Source organism: Centrocercus urophasianus, unplaced genomic scaffold, assembly GCF_019232065.1.
Source record: "Centrocercus urophasianus isolate 14NV4802_14NV808 unplaced genomic scaffold, USGS_Curo_1.0 seq_58, whole genome shotgun sequence".
Taxonomy (NCBI): domain Eukaryota; kingdom Metazoa; phylum Chordata; class Aves; order Galliformes; family Phasianidae; genus Centrocercus; species Centrocercus urophasianus.
This window is the reverse complement of record NW_024885177.1, coordinates 916,833-937,806: the sequence shown is the minus strand read 5'-3', so window position 1 is coordinate 937,806 and position 20,974 is coordinate 916,833. Positions and strand designations below refer to the sequence as shown.

Sequence of the window (20,974 nt, the reverse complement as noted above, 5' to 3'; positions counted from 1 at the left end):
CTATGTGAAGTGTTGAACTAACCCACTGAAAAGTAAAGCAGGCGCTGGAATATCCAATGGCACTCCCTAACCCTAAGTTATGGGACCAAGACTCAAAAGCTTTTCTTATCATTGAGGTATCCCTGTGGTAAGCCCTATGGGACCTTACGAGCCATAGGAATACCTCATAGGGATGTGAGCCATAGGGATATCTCAACAATAACAGAAGCTTTTGAGTCACCCAGCATTACTCCTAGGGCTCAGGGCTGGTAGGTAACCCAAAAGTACCTACACAGCTGGTGGTGTGCAATTCACAGTGATGTTTTGTTTAAGAATTAAGCACCAGCTGCAAGCAAATGGTTTGGATTAAATAAAATAGACATGATCCTAAGAATTTGTTAGCATTAATTGGCAGAGCTACATTGACTTCAGTGGGACAGTGTCAATTAGTTGCAGTTGATGGTCTGAAACCCACATGCTGAGTTCCAAGCAGATGAAAAATAGAAGTGTAGGTTGTCTGTTCTGCAATTAATGCACCTTTTGGATTAAGGCTGCAGACACGTAAAAATGGACGTTCATGGGATGGTGACATTCAAGTCACTACAAGGTGAGATTTGTGCCTCCAATTTAGGCTTTTATGTAGCTGAAAAATGGCCTTGTTTATATCTGAAACTAATGTAAGTCACAGGATAAAAATATTCACAGCATTTTTCACCCCACAGCCAAATGAAATTAAATCCAGAAGTCATTTATTTACAGCATATGCTTATCTATAATATCTATTTATTGTAACAATTACACCAGGGATTATAGTGCAACAAATCTTGTGCATTATTAAAGCCTACAGGTTTGCAATTTCCCTAAGTAAACACCAGACCAATGACTTTTGCAGGGGAATTCATTTGAGTTGTCACTACAGAATGAAAGGAACGCTTTGCACTGGGATCTTCTGCAAAAGGTGATGAGAGAGGAAGGACAAAATACAGGAGACAGATCTTGGGTGGTGTTGCTGAATAGGATGCAACATCATGGCTTCCACTGAAATAAAAGAGTAAATATTCTTTATCTGTCTGAAAATATACACTTTAGGGATTGGTTATACAGGCAGAACGATTAAGGGTGGATTTGCACTGTGGATATGCAGCAGTGGGTTTTGAGAGGTGGATGTGAGATCATCTCAGAGAGGCTACTAAAAGCTACTAAACATTCCTCAGAAATACAAAATCCTCACCCCAAATCCTCAGCCAGTGAGCAAATTCTTATTTTGCTGGACATCAGACATCCACAGGGGAAGAAGCCAGTGGACGCTGAGATCCAAGAGAAGAGCCAAAAATGAAACATTGGTACATTTAGAGTACAGAACAGAAAACTGCAACAAGAGAAATAACTTAGTTGTAAGAAGAACATGAAAATTCCTTGAGATTACTCTGAAAAATTGTGGTACAACAATTTTCACTCTAGGCAAGTCCAAAGCAGAAGAAAAATACAAGCTTACCTGTGCACCAGTACCAATTTTGCTTCTATTTTACACAGTATATATCAGATGTATCCTGGACTATAAGCAAGGCACATGAAGTGTGACTGATTACAAGTTCTAATGGATTTTCTTATCCATTCACCTTCTAATTGAAGTAGATTGTTATCTATAACTTTGGCCAAAAGCTTCCCATTATTTTGCCTCTCCTCTGGGGCATATGCAGATCAGCTCATCAGATTGTTAACAAAATGAAAAACCACCACACAACCTAAAGAGAAAATCTGGCATTGCTTTGTCTCTCAACACATCATCTTAAGTCTTTATTTGACATGACCTGAAGGGCACCACTTTGCTGTGACTTGTTCCTACACATCACTGCAGACACCATCCAGTAAGAATTCCTACAGCAGCACATTTGAACCAAGCCCTTCACTGCCTTTTGTTTCAGAGCATCTCCAGGAATCTACCATTAATTCCCTAAAGTAACTGCCTGCCACATTTTAGCAGTAAATTTGATTGATTACATTTGCTTTCAGCTCTCAGATGTGATAAAGAGATGTAGAAAGCATAACTAAGTATTTATGATTCATTCCCTGCACATGCACATCCCCGTGTAGGTTTTTAAATATGGAAAATCAACATCTCAAATTAAGATTCACGACTTATGCAAAGCTTCACATCTGACCATAATAAGAAAGCTACAATTACTTCTTGAAATAGTGAGGAAGAGAAGGAGGATGCGTTTCTTAAACACAGCAATTGCTGTCAGGTAACACTTCCTTGCAACACTCAGGTGAGCAAAAAAGTTCCCAAGTGTGGCATCCTCCACTCTTACATCTATGCCCATCCTTGGCTATCATTAGAACTTGTGGGTCTGTATGTTGACAAAAATGACAAACAGATATTATTCCTAAGCCAAAGTATTGGCAAAGGATTAAACAATGGGCTCTGACAGATCTCTACAGCAGTAGTAAGCAAAAAAAAAAAAAAAAACTAATTGGTTAATTTATGGCAACACATGCAACTTTCCCTTTATGTTAATTTAATCAATGCAGAAACTTTAACATTTTTTTCTTCCAATGATCAGATCATCAACAAAATGCCCCAGAACAGCCACCTGACACTTGCTTTATCAAAAGGAAATGGCTACAAGTAAAGCAAATTATTAGATGACAAATCCTTGTGGTGCTAGATCTAAATGAGAATGATTGAAGACATGTGGGCATAGAGGGCAACAGCTAGCATGAGATAATTAGGTATTGCTGCACTCTGGTCTTCAGGGAATCCATTTTCTTTCTCCACTGAGTAGCAGTTTCCACTGCTGATCAAATTAGTAAATTCCATTAAATATTCCCAACCTCCACTGAACTAGCATGAACGATACTTGTCAAAGGCAGCCTGGCTTCACCATGACAGCTGGCACTGGCCAGATGAGCACCAGCTAACCTGCTTTTCTGTGATGTCCCCATGTAATCACTCACCACCTACCCTGATTTCCTGCATCTGCTTTGTTTCAAAGTCAGAGAATGACACAACCCCACCCCACTTCTTTCCCAGAACAGAGACATTGGCACAGAACAAACCGCGTAGGGAAAGATCAGGAGTGATTCCTTAGGATATCAACCATGGCATTTTCACTCCTCCTGTCTCTCTTATAGGTAAAGAAAATTACTTTCCTCCCCAGTGAAATCAAGTAAGCTTCCTCACATCCACTGCAGGAAAAGCCTCTCATGGAATAGCTGAGGCTACAGATTTACCCCACATAACCCACACACGCACACAAACCAAGTCCCTATGGCCTGGTAAGAGTAATGCATTAACGTATGGGAGCCTCACTGGAAGCCAGCAGCAAGGACACATCCCTATCAATTATACATCCCTGGTGCTGAGCAGGCACCAAATGCAGACATTTCAAGTGTTGGTGCTGAGCATCTGCAGGCAGATCTGCTGTCTACAGGGGACAGAAGCCCACAGCAGCATTTTCTACCTGAGCAGTTTTACTCCACGTATGCAAACATGCCCTGATGCTGTAAAACATAAATGTTTTACTGCACAAATGAGTGAGAGCTCTAGAAAGAGGCAGTCACGCAATGTGCCAGAGCCACTTAATCCAGACAAGCCTGATTTTACCCTAGAAAACCCTGCTTGCTTTCAAAACATCAAAGTTTGCTTTAGAAGTGCATTTGCCTATTCTCCTCTGGTTTGACGTTGTATAACCTGAGCTCTTGATTAAGCAAATCTTGGAGTATAAATCCCATCAAGATGCAGCCCTCACTGCCATAAGACTGGGATACTTAATGGTAGTGAAGGGACTACGAGTTTAGGAAAGAACTGCTTGCATTCCACAGATGACGATCTGGCACAAGAAAATGATGTGGGAAAAGCTAGGGCCCAGAATGAGCCATCAAAGTCATCACTGAGTCAGCAGCAGAGCCAAGAACATAGACTTGGCAAGAAGAACCAGATCTATAAAAGGAGGAGACCTTCCAAGTTAAATTTCCATTTGTGTTATTAATAAAAAACCTCTTAGCAAACAACTAGAAGAAAAATTGATTCCATCCTCCAGCAGAAGATCTAATCAAGTTACACAAGGTGACATCTCCAGAAGCCAAGCATTTGATTACGGAGATGGGTGCTTAATTAAAATGGCTGTATACTGCATCTGTAGCACAAGGGAGATAGATTCAGATCAGATCTGTGGTCAAAATAACCTATATTGACATTTTAGGATAAGCCCAAATCCACTCCATTGTGGAAATAACATGCCACTGCATTTAACAAGCTAAGCTCTTGACTTGGTTTCTAGTTGTAAAGCCTTGGATATGCTCTCTCTCAAGAGAAGTGAGCAATTGGCAGTGTGGGATGTTTTGTTTGGTTTTATCTCTTGGGCTTAAAACGGGATTATTTCTCCACACTCTAAGCAAGTGTTTCAGCTTCCAGTGCTCCTTCCCAATGAACCATCCTGTCTAACCCAGCATCTGGTGCCACTTGAATCTGGAGCCTGGCCGCTGTGGTGCTACACTAACAGCTGCAAACCCAGCCTGCGTGACTGTGCTGAGGTCTGGGTCCACAGCAACATCCCAAAAATCTGCATTAATCTCTCTTCAGGTAGCATCATGCTGGAGAAAGCACAATCAAGCTCATTCAACCCAAGTGCACTGCTGATTAAATTCACCCAAAAAACCACCACACCACCAACCAACAAGCTACCAACCTCAAAATCCATCTCCCCTTCCCTTCTCATGTTCATTTCATTTCTTCTCTCACACCTTTGGAGATCATCACAACAGCTGTTTCCCAGCATCGCCACCCTTTGGAATGATCCAACAGAGCCAGGATTAAGCAAAGGATGAGAGGCACCTCACAGTGGCAATAGCAGCATCAGGACAAGGCTTCCGCAGTTGGTACCTGCTTCCTCAGGGTAAGAAATCAAAGGCAGCCAAATATGGCAGGAGCCACAACCCTGCCAGCTACAGAAAGCCATTCACTTTCATCAGACTTCCCAAAAGATTACTTTTCCATTGGAAAGCTACTGCTTTTTTGATCAAAAGATTTGTAAGAATCCTAAGGAGAAGCCTGGGAGCTAGCTGAGCTATACATCATCTCTGACATCTTGACCTAAATAAGACATCCCCATAGAGTTAATGAGGATATAATTATATCATGTACAGAGACACAAAAGCAAGCCTTTTAGAGATGGAGAAATGACTGTCCCCAGGCTAGGCTGATGCTAATGCAGGAAACCCTCCTCATTCATTGGAGTGGTGTAGATGATACCGAGTTACTCCAAGGGTCCCTCAAATGCTGAAACTAAATGCAACATCTCCCCTGGAACCACCAGAATAATTTTTAATTAGAGACAACAGTTAATCAGCTGAATTCATCATTCATCCTTATTCACTACCTTCAGATCCCGGCAGAGGGAGGAGGGGCTGTGGCAAGAAAGAGAGCATTTTTATTTCAAAAACAAAAGGAAGATTTGCTCAAAACATCCCCATTCTGAAACATCCCATTCGTTACCACAGCAATGCTCTTCACTACTTGAAAATTGAAAAGAGGACATTCTGAAGAAGGATAACTAAAGTAACTTCTGATGAAAGAACACTTTGAAATGAAGCTTCTTAACTGGAGTTGATGCTCTCACATTCTGAAGTTACAGAAGTAACAGCATGGGAAGTACAGGAGTGAACTCCCATTGCACTCCCACAACTTCCCACTGTCACCATCTCAATTAAATCTTGCTCCAGGAATCCAGGAGTCAGAACCAAGAGTACTTTCATACAAAAGCTTTACAGGATTAAGCGATAAAATTAATGGGAATGTCTTTGTGTAGGAAAATGTAATCCGCAACATTCATTGAAAGAAGCAATCACTGCATTTCTGCAGCCACGCAAAGTGAAATGAAATTAGAAAACAATTGGCTGCAGCTCAAAATTAATGACATTTTAAATGTTATAAATGCAACATATAATCAAATCCAAAGGACGCATTATTCAGTGTGAAAAGTAACTACAATAGCATCGTTTAAAGCAGTAATTATTTGTGACTTAAACCACAAAGCAGATGAATTATTATTATTATTTTTTTTTTTTTTGCTTAGAGTGTTTTCCATTTGAAAGAGAATTAGGAGGAATTGCTGGGACTCACCACTTGTATTCAAGAGGAAATTGTAAGTGTCTGGAAAGCAAATATTCTGTAAACAGCGTTTTCTTTCATTAAAGCCTCTCCTCTTAACCCTGGTTAAACTGCAAAGGAAAGACCAGGATGGAAAGGATGTCAGGATGGTTTCATTCTCACTCTCTCCCCCTTGTAAACACACAGCTGTGTGTTAAAGTTCCTTCTGAATTAGGACTTTCAGGGGTCTGGCTTCAGTTCACTCGTATTTTGGAAAAGAAAAAAAGGAAAGAAGATGACAGCACAATACAACGCAGCTGAAAGTAAGTAAAGTGTGTAGAATATGAGAAATACATCTCTCAGTTACTAATGCACCTTCACTATTTATTAACAGTGGCAGGATTTCTTCCAAACAGGCAATTCATTCCACCAGCTATGCACTGAGGAGAGCAGAATGCCACGTCATCACTTCTCAGTCACACACAGAAGGGCAGAGTTGGAGCATAAATCCAAATGGTGATACATCCATCCACTGTGTTCTGCCCCATGTATTTTTGACTGCAAGACCCCCATTCCCCCCTCAACCCTCATTACCAAGTGTCTCTCTAGGGACACTGCATGTGTTGTTAAGCTTCAAAAGCTCCATTGTCTGAAGGTCAGCAAATCCAAGCTGATACTGCCTCACACATCAGTACACTGTAGATTACAATTATTATTTTGGGAGAAGATTTTCATTTCTCTGATGATGGAATGAAATAAATCAGCGTAGCAGGTCTCCACAGTGAAAAACACTAAAGTTTAGCTGCTTCTGCAAAACCTATATTAATATTTTTAAGTGGTTCATCCGAACTGAGGGCATCCATGGATCTAACCTTAATTCACTTAGCTCAGACAGTCAACTCTGACTTTTTGTTGGAGAATATTGGAGAACTCCTATCTCCTATTCTCTGCAGGCTCCCACTGTGCTCACAGATGTAGGAGGAATGCTTCACTGCAGGACTTGGTTACAGCTGAGATGCTTGGCATCCTGTGCTTCCACATCAGGTATAGGAGGTACCATGATCCACCTTCCCCTTGTGGAAGATGAACTTCCAACCAAGACTTGCATTGGCAGAGGGGGGTGGCAAGTGCAGTGCCAACCCCAAGAGTGGCAGCAGGGGGGGACAGGGCACCTATTTGGAGAAGAGATACAGAATTCTAGCATGCAATGAATGAGCAGGCTGTAAATTCTCACGAGTTCATCCTGAAGATTTAACCATCTCTAGCTCAGCCCCGATTCCCACAAGAAATAAATTGCATAACTCCTCCATTCATTGTAATTAGAAGGTTCAAACAATTCATTTAATACTGCAGAGCCAGTTTACCACAGGACATGCTATATAACTATTTGCACTGCAGGTTAATATTTAGTAAAAGGAGCTGTACATTCAAAAACGTGATTGAAGAGCATATACCCTGCCTTTCAGCTGTACTGGGATAGAACTGCTTATAATCATATAACAAATCACCTCTAAAGGACACAGCAACATGCATTCCTTCATAAACACCATAGGGTGACTCTGCTTTTCTTAATAAGCTATTCTTCTTCTGCAACCTTGGCTCTTCATGCATTTTTATAAGCTTCCCCCTTTCTCCTTCTGTGCTCCACATGTCTCCAAAATTACTTTCCAAACGCAATTAACGAGTGCATTAATTAAATTATTATGACTTCAGCTATTTTTTGGAATATGTCCTCAGCTATACAACAAAAACCAAGAGCTGCTCACGTCCCCTAAATGACTCCCTCTCATCTTTGCTGCCATGTTTTCACTTCCCCAAGTGTCATTAAACGAGCCAAAGGTTTGTTTTTAGGCACGCATAAATGGGTGCCATACTGCAGCATAGCAGAACTGCACTTGCTTCCGCCAGCTAAAGTTTGGCCCCTGAAACATATTAAAGAAAAACAGGAGGCTTCCACATGCACCAAGTCCCTGCTTCATCTGTTGTGTACCAGTGGCTACAGCAAAAGTCCCTCTATAATTCATTCTGAGATGAGAAGTGCAGGAAATGGATGGATCAGTCATTACATCAAGGCACCACAGAGCTGTACTGTGCTGACCACTGCAGAGTAGATAAGGAAACAAGAAACATCAGCCTCCTTGTTCTCAGCCAACATCAGCTTAAGAGACTCATTTCAACTGGTTGAGACATCATTCATAGTCCTAGGAATGTTTAATTTCTTCTTCCAATTTACTGTACTGCCTACAGAAGTGTGACAGACATTCAGATATGATATCTACTGCTATACTGACTTGAAAACAGGCCAATTTTCTTGCTACATCCATGACCATCTCCTCTGCTAATAAGAGGGATATTTTCCAACCGGCTCTACAGCAGGAAATACTTTTGCTAAGGCAACCCAGAAAAAAAAAAAAATCACGTAGAAACAGATCCTACTTGCTCAAACTCCAGATGCATTCCCACTCTGAGTATTACAAAGGAAAAAACTGTCCTGCTTGACTTATGCCTATACTTCAATTCTCTGGGATTCAGGGGGTCATAAAGTTAAGCACAGGGTGTTTCACTGAGCCAGCTCTCAACGCTGTGTGATTTCCCTGTGCAGCTACTGCTGAGAGTGAGTCATGCCAGAAGAGAACTTTTACGTCTTCTCTTCCCAAAGTTTTCTTTTTTCTGATTTAATATAAAAGATTTTTCTTTTTAATTAAGTGCATACTGCTGTCTTGCAAGACCACATAGCTCTGATGTATTCTCCTTTGATTTTTTTTCCCCTTCGCCAGAAAAAAACAAGACAATATTCAAGATTAAGTTACATCTCTTGCTGCTTACATACTCAAGGCTTAAAAACACATCATTGATCTACAGCCATCTACCTTTCTTGAGGGTTTTACCGGACAGACATTGACTGTTGCTTTACAGCAGTCCTGGATAACACAGGAAAGGAAAAAGGAAGAGCTTATTCAAGAGCACAGTGCATGTAAAAATCAGTACTCTTGACTCTCAAGATTAATATCAAGAATTCCTTGCTGTCATGCATCAGATGTGACTGATGCTCAGAACACACAGCTGAGGCCAGACCCATCTCCAATGAGTCATCTGCCTGCAAATCTGAATTTCAGCTGCATTGATGAGCTTCATACACTTGAGAAGCTGTCTCACCCAATCAGCAGACAGGCATCCGTCTGAAAACACAAAGACATGAAAGCTCTGCCTTTGTCTGTGATTATTAACCACAGAGGAGGGTCAGCAGTGTATAATCTGTTTATTGATTTGCAGGGGTTTGAGGGCAGCTCTAAGGAAGCTGTGAGCACAGCTGTGTTCTCCTCTACTTCTGTGCCATGCAAGCCTTTATTAGAGAAAATTAAATACTACCCCTGCTGTAATGTAGAGGCTGCTGTGCTTGCACAACCACTGATTTTTGGCTGATACCCATGGCTTGGCCTGACAAAAATAACAGCATGTTCTGCTACAACGTCAGCTGAACAGCCAGGGCTCTATGACTAGGGGCAAAAACAAGTCATCTCCTCTGTGACTTGGAAAGAGACACGACTTCAAATACGCCTTCACCGATGGGTTACATATTTGCTCTTTGGAAGGCTCTTGTCCTTCACAAATCATAGCTAAGAGCAGCATGAGAGATAACGAGACACCCTGAAGTTGTAAAGGCATTGAGCACATGCTTATCTTTAAGCAAATGAGTGACAGATTCACTACAGCCAAGGACTCCTAATGCAGTATTTAATTTTCAACACTATCATTCATAACTGTATACAATGTGGTTAAAACTCCAGACAGAACAATGAGCTCCTGCTTCACTGGGCTGAGATCAGTCCCAAATAACTAACAGCTCTGTATCCATCAGCACCCTCTCTGTACCTCATGCTCTAATATCCAAACAGCTACATGCTGATAAAATTAATCACCTTTGGCACCAATTCTGTATGCCAGTCAGACAGCCTGCTAAATCTATGGGAGAGCCCTGCATTTCAGCACGATTTTGTGCATTACAACTTTCACAGTGACTTTGAGAGATCTGCAGCGCGATGGCTTTTTTGGGCAAGGCAGCATTTTGCCACTATTGTGTGATCGGTTTCACCTACATGATTGCTGTCTTGACTAAATATATCATTTTTCTGAATCCAGCTAAAATATAATATTTATGGCCTTCCTCAGCCATTCTCCTGAGAGTTCCTGAGAGGCATGACATTTAATAAATGTTTAATAAGTTCATCTCAGCTTTGAATTTTGTGCAAGTGAGCATTTCTATGGCTACAAGAGCTGCCTCAAAGCCACAGCTCTGCTCCATGGTCAGGAGCCACAGGACTTGAAGTGAGGCTTTGTATTATGTGAGCTATGGGTGCTAAGAAGCAGGTACTGCTCACCATCAGTTACTGATGAACAGCCTGTTGGCAGTGTGATAACTGATCAGCTATCAAGTCTCCTTCCATACCACACAATTTGACCTTCATGTCCTTGCAGAAATTGCCCAGAAGCCTGCTCTCCACCTGCACCAGGCTGTACCCTGAACATCAATTCCCAATGAAAGGCTCTGATGGATGAAATGAGTTCCTTGGCCTCACTCCAGCCTTGAAAATGGTAAATGCTTTTATCCACAAAGCCACTACAATAATTGGTCTCTTTGTGTTGGTTGGGAACACACAGACCAAGCAAGTCTCCTCCTCCTAAAGGTCAAGAAAAGCTGCTGGGAAAGAACCCAAGAACAGCACAGAAGAACTTGCCCACTGCCTACATCCAGCATGAGAACAGCAGTACCTCCAGCCCAAGCCCTTCACATGCCTTCCCCACTTCTCCCTTTTCAGCCATACCCCTCTTCAGTCATCCCAGGGGGTGACACAATCAGGGGAAGACTGATGCTGCTCTGTCACGGCCTACATTGCAGCAAAATGTAACACTCAGGCATATCCAGCACAGAATCATACCTCAGAATTTAGGGTCTCAGGGAGGTATTACATTATTTGACAGGAAACAATATTTTGTGAAGAACTAGCACAAAAAAATTAGCATGAGAAAAAAAATCATCCCCTGAAATATGATTGCATTAGGATGAAAACCCATTTACAAACAAAAAACAGCCTGCTTTGATATTCCAAGTTTGAAGCAAAAATTGTCTAATGACTAAAGTGATTTAACACAGGGAATCAATTGCATCTCTCCAGCTCATAATGCACGAAGTGAAAGTAATGGGACCAATGTAAACATGTGGAAGATGGTTGATATTGAGAGCTTGAAGTTACCCTGCAATGCTCTTACACCATTGAGAGCAGGATGCTGGTTTGGTCTTGACAAGTTTTGGGTAAGCCACTTCGCATTTACTAAAGCAAAAACATGCAAAAGGATGTTCACTATTAGAACTGTGCTCTGTCTTTACCTACTCTAAGCTGTACAAAACATCCAAACTTCACACGCAAGGAATTTTAGAGCTGAATCTCTCTGGGTGTTATCAATATTTTGAAGAATAGACTGTCAAAGATGCAGAAAGAATTCAGGCATTTTTCACCAAAATTCAATAAAGTCAGTGAGGGATTGAAAAAAAATATTTAAGTTCTTACAGGTACAAACATGCACCAAAGGAAAACTGAGCACCAAAATGCTACCCGAGGCCTTTGAAAAAAAAAAATCCCTTTTGTACTTACATAACAAAAGTAACTTTAAAGTGAATTTGAGCTTTAAGAAATAACTCATGAAAGCTTTATCCAGTCTGACAAAGTATTACTAAAGAGAACAGGACGCAAGGAAAGCAAGAGATGTCTTTATGTGCAACTTTGCTTTTGATGTGCAACTGCTTTAATTGGCTAAGGGATACCCATCTCAGTGCAGAGAGCAACATAATGCCACAGAGGCACTGAATAAGACTAGAAAAATGGGGCTCAGCTCAAAGCAGCTATTAGATGCTTGCAAGGCATTCCACTGAACCAGGTTTTGTTCAGCAGCATAGTATTAAATCAGCAAGAAGAGATTCTCTTTTTATTTCTGGGCATGTAAGAACACTGTTACCCTGCACTAATCATCTCCCAGCCTACACACGACAGTTTTTACACGGCTTTAAAGAATCTATTTTCTGTTCCAGGAAATAAGCCCATTTGTGATAGCTTAAAAGGTATTGTTTTGTCAGCTCTCAAACATGCGCGAGATTTAACGAGGCAAAGTGCCAACTGGTGATGCTTCCAGGCAAAGCCATTTATTTAGCACCGTGATGAGGATCTTGCTGATCCTCCTGAACTTTGCTCTTTGTATTTTTTTTTATTTTATTTTTAAACTTTATACGTCTCTGAAGTCTGACTGCACTCCTCCTGCAGCATTCAGATCACACCACTTAAAACCAACAGACTGGAGCACTGAAATGGTGGAATCGCCACTCTGCGCTGTAAAGTCACATTTATTTTCAGCTGACTCCAACCTTTCTGCAGTTAAGCCTTCCTTCCTCTGTTTTTAATATGCAATGCTAAGCTTTTCTTATCAATAATGCAAAAGGTGCAAGTAAAGCAGAACCTAACCAGGAATACCCATAAGCTGATACATTAAACTGCAGATTTACTACACTTCAGACATCCACACATCACCATTTTACAACCATCTCATTGTAACAATAAGCCAAGAAATACAAAAAAAGTATTCTCAAGTGTAGCGTAGCAAGAAAGATGTACTGAACTGGGTGAAACACGCCTTAGATTTAGGGTGATTAGTATTGAGCAAAACAGAAAATGGGGACGCCTCATTCAAGATCCAAATCCGTTTCTTAAAATGATGGAGCAACCTGAGGGAGCAGCTTGCAATTGAGACCTTCTCCACCACATCCTTGATGCTCAACTTCCAAGAGCAAGAGCTCTCATTCAGAGATATTGCCACTAGGAGAGATTGTTATGAGCATCTCCACGCTAAAGCCAAACTTTCTCAGCCTACATGGAGATCTAAGCTTCAGAAATCAACAGCTCATGTTTATTAAACTCCCCTTGGAAATTCAAGCTGAACAGAAGAATGTTAGTCAAGTCCCCTTCAAAACTGTTTTTGGCCAGATCACCCTGGTTTCAGTTTTCAGATGAGGTTGTTTGTTCAGCTCTACTCTGCAATAACAGCACAGATTCACATACGTATTTTAGTTTTTGTATTACATGCACACACCTCCAGGAGAGCTTCCTCACAACAACCTGCCATTACACTTCTATTAGGAAAAATGAACACAATTTAGATACAAACATTGCTGATCTTATTCCTTTCTTACAGTCCCCCCCTTATGAAGAGGACTCAGCATCTATAGGGATACACATGATCAGCAGCACAGGATGGATGTATATGAAGCAGCTTTCAGTAAGAGTTAAGCTTATGCCGCATCCCTCCAACCTCCCAACAAAGACCATCCCTCTACAATGCATTTGTAAAGCTTCACGACTCCACACTGCTCATCAGAAGCCAGTTTAACCTTCATTATGAAAGGGGTGTGCCAGTTAATTCCTTCAGCGCAGACACACTTCCATTTAAACAGGCCACTATGTAAATAATGATAACTATATTTCTAGGGAAAAGTATACTGCAATTAAATGGTTGTTTCTTTAAAAAAAAAAAAAAAAGAAGATAATGCATTGTAGGAATTAAGAAATTCTTACACTGGACCAATTGTGCTCACACAGCAGATTGCTGCAGTCCTCACCCTTACAATCAATGATTTGATCGCAGTGCCCTTGGGTTTCACCACTGCTCTTCCCTGCGTAGCTTCAGACGTTGACTGAACGCCTCAGTCCAGCAACAAGCAGCCACTCATTGATTATGTTTTAGAGTGGACATAAACCCTGCCTGCCTCCAAAGTCGAATAGGTAAGGGAGCAGATTGCCCTGAGAGTAATCCCTCGTACAGATATTTCTCAAAGGACTTTTTCCATTTCTTGCTGAAGCAGCACAGAGTGACCGCAGTCACAGCAAGGGTATTGGACTTGCAGGAGCACCACTTGGATCAATAGGGCAATTCCTACCAGGCCACTCATTTTACCCAAGGTAAATGCTCCACACAGCATTTTAGGGCATCTTGAAGTGACAGATATTGCAGTTCATCAAGTTGGTAATTTTATCAGGAGTTACAGTGAAACAAATGCTCTCAAGAATTAACAGCCATCTGCTGTCTGTCAAGAAACAATCTAAATGTAAAACAGGAACAAGATGAAATACACTCAAAATCTGCCCTAAATGTGTTTTTACACCTTCATACATTACCTGAATATGTAGTGCAAATATAAAAAAAAAAAAAAACATAAGCATAGCAACAACTGCCCAATTGCCTTCAGCATATCCAGTGAAACTACACTATAAGCACAAAATGGTGAATATGTTTGGACAACTGATCATAGCTGATAGAAGGGCTGAGGCTGAACAAGCTGATCTACACTGCAAATTTCAATGGAAGCAGAGAATTTATGAGGGACACTCATACAGCTCTCACCAACACAGGGAATTTGTGGCAAGCTGCTTTGCACAGTGCTAACAAAGTGTTTGGGACATCGCATCACCTTCATTCTGTCCCTGAAGGTCACTGACAGGCAAAGCTTTTGTTCTCATTAGCTAAATTCCATTCCTTGAGCCAGGTGACCATATATTATCACCTTCCAGAGAAGACATTGGCTGTGTTTCTACTTCTTTCAGCTTTTCAGTCTCCCAGAGGAATTTTCTCTGGCAACCCCATCAGAGTACGCAAAATTAACTCCCAAACATATGGCAGAAAACCCTGATATTCTCACCTTCCAACGAGAAATGTTTCACTGATGCCAGTTTGCCTCAGCTGAGAAGTCTCCAAAACCCCCAGAACATCTCAGCCCCAGTGTGTTGCAGAGCTGCTGATTAATATTCATCTTTTTTGTCGATAAGATGCTTTTAATGTCTATAATTCTATCTAGTTACTCCAAATCTCTTAAGTTCTGCTTCAGATTTTTCCCCTTCGCAGCATTTTCATAAATAGCATCAAGGGAAAATAGTTGCCATAATCTGCACAGCAGCATTTCAGTTATACACCTCAGATACATAGCTGAGAACAAACGCTAAATCAGCAGAGAAAGGCATGGATGTACAAAGCATGCTGAGAGCACTGTGCAGGACCTCTTAAACGATGCATATTTGTGTGACTGTCACAGAAAAGAGCTGAAATGCCACTGTCACACATCAGACCACACTGCTGAGGGCTTTTAAACTCACTGCCCTGAACACAGAGAAGCACTGCAGAGAAAGCACTGTTCTGAGAGCAGAAGCATTGATCCCTGTTACTGGTTCTCTACCAGAGCAGACATGGCTTCTCATCCAGATGCAGCACTGAATGAATCGCTCCTCACCTGCACCGCTTTCTAACACCTAAAACACACACTTCTGCTTCCAGCTCCTTCCATGCCCAGCACGATACGCTATGAGGATTGATAGAGTGCCATCTACTGTCCCAATTCAAGGTTTTCCTGCAGTTTAAGGGATCCACCTGAGATACAAAGCTAAAATCAGGCTGAGCTCCCCAGAAGGATAAGCTGGGCTGGGAAAGCTCCAGAAACGTCCCTCACTGAAGTGCATCTCTCAGTGCTTGAGGTTAAAAAGGAGAGTGCAGAGGAAGGAGATGGTCTTGAAGAAGGACCTATACATCAAGGCACCCATACAGTAAGCACAGCCCACGTGTGATACAGATGGTTGGTACAGTTTGCGTGCACATACAGGGCAAACTTCTAACAGTTCAAATAATGCCCTTGTGTTCAAGCTGTATGCCAGGACCGTATAAACCAGACGTCGTGCCAGCAACCCAAGTAAGACTACTTGCACAACAGCCTCTCAAGCCATTCTGGAGATTTCAGACTAGACAGTCTGCATAATTTCTACCCACTGTCTGGTATGCTGCTTTACCTCCTTTGCTCCCACTTAGGGACAAAACAGAGGAGCAGTTTAGTCATAAACAGTTAAGCACTTAAAGCAATGATGAGCCCGACTGCCAAAAATGGGCATCTTGGCCCAACATGAACTGCTTTCAGCATAAGACAGGATTGGAAGCCATGCATGAAGGCTCAGTCCTCCACCCATTCTTATTAAAGCCGCTTCGTGCCTTGCTCAGATGTGCTTCATTTAATCAAAATGAGAGCAAAATGATATTGCACTGCCAGCATCAATCTGAGAGTGATTTGTGTGGAGAGATACATGGCTAAGGCTCTGAATTCAACAGGGCAAAGTTTTCTTTGCCACGTAGCATCCACAAAATGCTTCTTTCCTGCAAAATTCTGAAGAAAAACAGAATTCTTCACCACCAGCAAGATGTTAAAGATCCCCCTTCCACCAAGCCTTATTGCTTTCTTAAGAAAAGCAGGGTTAAGGTTTGCAGAGCTTAAAGTCTAACTGGGAATTTGGCATTAATTCAGCATATTGATTAGTGCATTAATATTCCATTACCACCACAATATGAAATTGAAACCTAGACAATGTTTAAATTTATTGCTACTTTACCCCCTCCCCCCAAGTCTTGCTAAATCACTGTTTCTTCCATCTCCAGAGACAGCTAATGAACAAGCTTCAAGTCCGTCATTAAGTCTTCCAGTCAGACAAAAAAGTTAACTGTGCAAAACACAGATTTTAGAAGATAGGTAACATTATGATTCTTAATAGCCTCCAGCACTGCCCATTTTTAGGGCTCTTTGCCATTAATTTCAGCTTGGCTTTGAAAGACTTCTGAAGATCCAAGAGCTGTACCAGCAAGGAAACCATGGGATATTTTCCATGGGAAGATGGTAAGCAAACAGGTCATTTATTTCACCAGCAGCTTTTTGGAAATACCACTGTCATAACTGACCACCAATACACACAAAAGAAGAGAATTCAGACTTAAAATCCAAAAAAAGTTCCAAATTTTTCACAGTATGAAGTAGAGAAGCATCTACGCAAAGAACAATTTACACCACCTTAGGTTATGCCCCTGTTAGGTACAGATAATATGCAACTGTTTCCAATTCACCCAAGACATTAGGTACAGCATTTCCATTCTGTGCTTTCAACAGTTGTTATATTAAACGAGCATGATTTATAACAGACCCATCTACCTGCAAATTGCCTTTGGCCAAGGGAAACAATACTGGTTATGTCCTCTCTTTAATATTAGTCTTTCCTACCACTACAGCCCAAGGTAGGATTTCTGGTCGTGTCTTTCAAATGAAATTGCCTTTACACTAAAGGTGTTTTCTGAAAGGATGCTGAGTTCTGCAAAAGGCAGAAGAGGTGTCTTGGTCAGAGAGGGGCTGAGTATTTTCCTGCTCTGGTTCAAGGTTTCTGTTGAACAGCAAAAGCATGCAATAAATCTTGGTCCATGAGTTTGTGTTGCCTTCCCATCTGCCAAGAGCAGCGCAGATACACCTCGCACAAAAACGCGAGTGCAACGCATTCAAAAAGCAGCAGGTTTGATGCGCATGCAAACAAGAAACCCAAGGTTTGTATTTACCCCTATAGTCATGTAAAACATGCTGCTGGTCTTACAGTGCAAATCAAGGACTCATCAAAACCTTGAGGGTTTCCTTGTTGGTATATTCCATCTTAATGTTTCTACAGTTTCCTCACAGCTATAGCAATTTTCAGACAACCCCAATGAGAAATATCTTCCTGCAATTTAGTTACTCCAGGACACAGCAGTTTCAACACAGAAAAGCATCAGTTGACTAATGCACAGCAATCCAAGAGTTACAGATGACTGCAGCATTTCATTGAGGTGGGCTGGTGAGGTTGCATCCACGCACACGCAATGAGGGTAATGCCAGAAAAGGGCAGCACAGACTATTGATGCACTGCACATAAAATGTAGATCAGCCAAGCTGTTTTGGCAGCAATCCTGTAGGAGTGGGGAATCAGCATTTCTGCCTCTGGGGTGGAAACATACATGTTCCCAATTCTCCCTTCTTTATCCCACGTTGACAATATTTTAAACACCAAAAACTGGCTTTAGGAAGCACAGGTGTGCAAGTAGCCTGCAGCTGTTTCACCCAGCTCAGACTTGGATATTCAGTGCAGCTTTCCTTTTATGTTTATGCAAATACTCCATCTTTAGAAGAGGCATAATCATTTAATTAGGCAATACTCCTACATAATTACATGAATTGTCCATTTTTATCACTTATATAGCTGATAATTGTAGACTTCAGGAAATGCATAGCAGTAACTTTAGTCCTGCTGTACACACAGTGAAACTAAGAGGAAGGAACACCAGCGACACCACAGCCCCTTCCAAAGTGCCAGGTCAAGCAGAGCTGAAAGTCACATCACTGAATTAAGACGCAGGATTTACTGGTATTAGCAGGAAGAATATTACAGGAAGCAACTAACAGGACTCACAACAGCATTTTCCACATTGTCTCTGAATCCTTTTGCCTGCCTGAGCAAGGGGAAAAGCCACTTAATAAGTGGGTACAGACTTATCTTCTCCACTGCTGCTACACTTGAGATGAAGACAAATTCTAGCATCTTTTGAGGCCCTACTGCTGTCACTGTATTTTTTTTTTTTTTCTTAATTTCCTCAATCAGAAAAACATACACAACCTCACAGGTTTTGCAAGATTTCACTCTTTTCTTGGGGAAAAATTACCATCTTTATGTTCACACTCTCTAGCGCTCTCCAGTGAAATTTTGAATCCAGACCCACAAGTAGCTGTGAACTCTGCATTTCATATGTAGCACCACAATGTGCTGAAACAAAACCCACAATCTGAAAATAGACATAATTTTCATCTGCAACCAGAAATGCTTTCTTACAGAAAGCCTCCATTCTTCTCACTTCACACTTCCTTTCATGCCTCATGAAAACAAATGAGAGAGACTGTGAATTTGAGAAAACCATCTGCAATTCCACAAATCTCTTCCATTTTGTGAGACTTGTTAGCTATTGTTTATGTTATCTGCAAACATGGGTAACGAAAACCACTTGAATTGCAGTCTACTGCCTGCAAAGCCTGGCACGTTCTCAAATTGGCAGCATGTGATGGTGGGGAGCTTTTTGCCTTGTGTTTAAATCTCATTTGTGGCACACACATTATTGCTGACCACAGAAGAAATGTTCAATAGCACTAAGTAAAATTCTGAACTCTGTTGGGTATGCAGAGGACACACAGCAAGCAACCCCTCCCTGCTTCATACCCTCACAAATGCAGAGGTAGCTTTGATTCACTTCAGAGCTTCCGATTTCAGCTCCTGCACTTCCCCAAGCCACTACAAATGCTGTGCTCCATGGATTTGATTCTATTTGTGCAGTGTTCTCACTCTGAGCTCAATTTGAACGTCTAGAAATTGCCATGTCAACATTTTGTCCACCGTCTCCAGTAGTTTGTGCATTGTGTCACGCCAGATTCCTTTATCTTCCGCTGTAAAAAGAGCTTTGCTTTATGTGTGTTCCTTGACACCAATCAACTTAAGGTCTCTTGCTACATTTGGACCCATCACAGAGCACGCCAGACTGAGATCAGATTTAGAGGTCCAGGAAAAGAAATCCACACTGAACTAAATCCAAAACGTACAAAACAGCATAATAAGCTTTCTTTGAAACCATTTTCAACTGGCTGAACATCAGCTTGCTGCAACAGCAATCGATAAAACCTTATCTCCAAATCCTGGCATTCACAGGGTAATAAAACGTAGTAACCAGCAGAGTGCTGTAAGAGAACTGTAGAGTCATGCTGCTGCAATGCATTATGTAATAGCAACAGTCCAGTGTAACACAGCTTCTATTTCCAGTTCCTTTTTACCCAAAAGTTGTTGCTGACCTTGGCATGTAAAACTTACCTCCTGGTTGCAAGGCTCTGACAAGTTTTCCTACACGAGGATATTTCAGTGTCCAAGCCTTCAGTTGCTGCTGCTGCAACCTGAGGACTGGCGGGTCTCTGCCCTCCATTGCACTGGAGAGAACTGAAGATCAATTACCATCACAATGCGGACGTTCTCGCGTTGAACTGCTGAGAACGACTCTGCCACCCATGGAAACAATTGCACTCCTCCAGGAAGGAGAGGCTGAGCAGGTCAGAGGATCACGAGTGGGAGGAGCAGAAAGCTACAAACTCCATTTTATAGATACAGCGCGAAGCAACTAAAACTCGCAGCCATCAAACTGCCTTGGCTCTGAATTAGCACTGACCTCAGGGTTTTTTATACCAAAGAGGTAATGCCCCTAAAACCAAAGCTGCATGTGCACCACAGTAGCATTGAAAGCCGTGGAAGAGGAACCTCTGCTCATTTTGGAGACCTGGATTTAAGCTGCTTTGGATCACAAAGGAAGTTTCCAGCAGAGCAGATAACCGGTGCTTTGATTCCAGCGTTGCTTGTTTTATGGATTTGATGTTCTCCAAGCATTTGTTTCATACCCAAAGTTTCCCAATTAATGAGACTTTCAGTTATCTGGGAAAAGAGGACTAGAAGTCTAGTCCTGGTTACTGGACTTAAACTCCATACAAGGACTTAATCCATTCCGTGAGCAGTGCACATTGAGGAAACTTGTGACCCTTATCACTCTCCCCTAGAGACAAATTGCCTTCTTGAAGACTGACACTTTATAAGGAGAAAAAAATGGTATGCCAGAAGTTAAATCACTTCTTGGATAGCTGTGTTAGTTCTCCCCTATGCTCCTCTCCATGCATCCCTACAGACTTGTCAGCTTCTCTCTGTGGCTGCCTTTCAGCCACTTGTACCATAGCCAAGGACAAGCATATGGCCAAAAAGCCATTCTGCTGGGGGAGATGCTGTCACAAGGCTTGTGGGTGCTCAGCTTCTCATGAACATTACCCCCTAACAGCCTTCCATACCCGCTGAGTTGTGCTCTGCATACTAGGAACAGAGTGAAAGAAATGGCAAGCAACAGTGCTGGCAGCAGCTAGGGTATTTCCAGTGCCAGAGCAGGCCTACAAACATATCCAAGAAT

At 41.7% G+C, this 20,974-nt stretch overlaps 1 protein-coding gene across 1 annotated transcript in view; it reads right to left on the bottom strand.

Annotated features, from left to right (window-relative positions):
• Positions 1–19,915, bottom strand: part of STC1 (stanniocalcin 1) — a 153,135-nt gene extending 133,220 nt beyond the window's left edge. The window contains exon 1 of the mRNA XM_042836200.1: positions 19,846–19,915. The gene's annotated coding sequence lies outside the window, so the exon portion shown is untranslated. The remainder of the gene's footprint in view (positions 1–19,845) is intronic.
• Between the last annotated feature and the right edge of the window lie 1,059 nt (positions 19,916–20,974).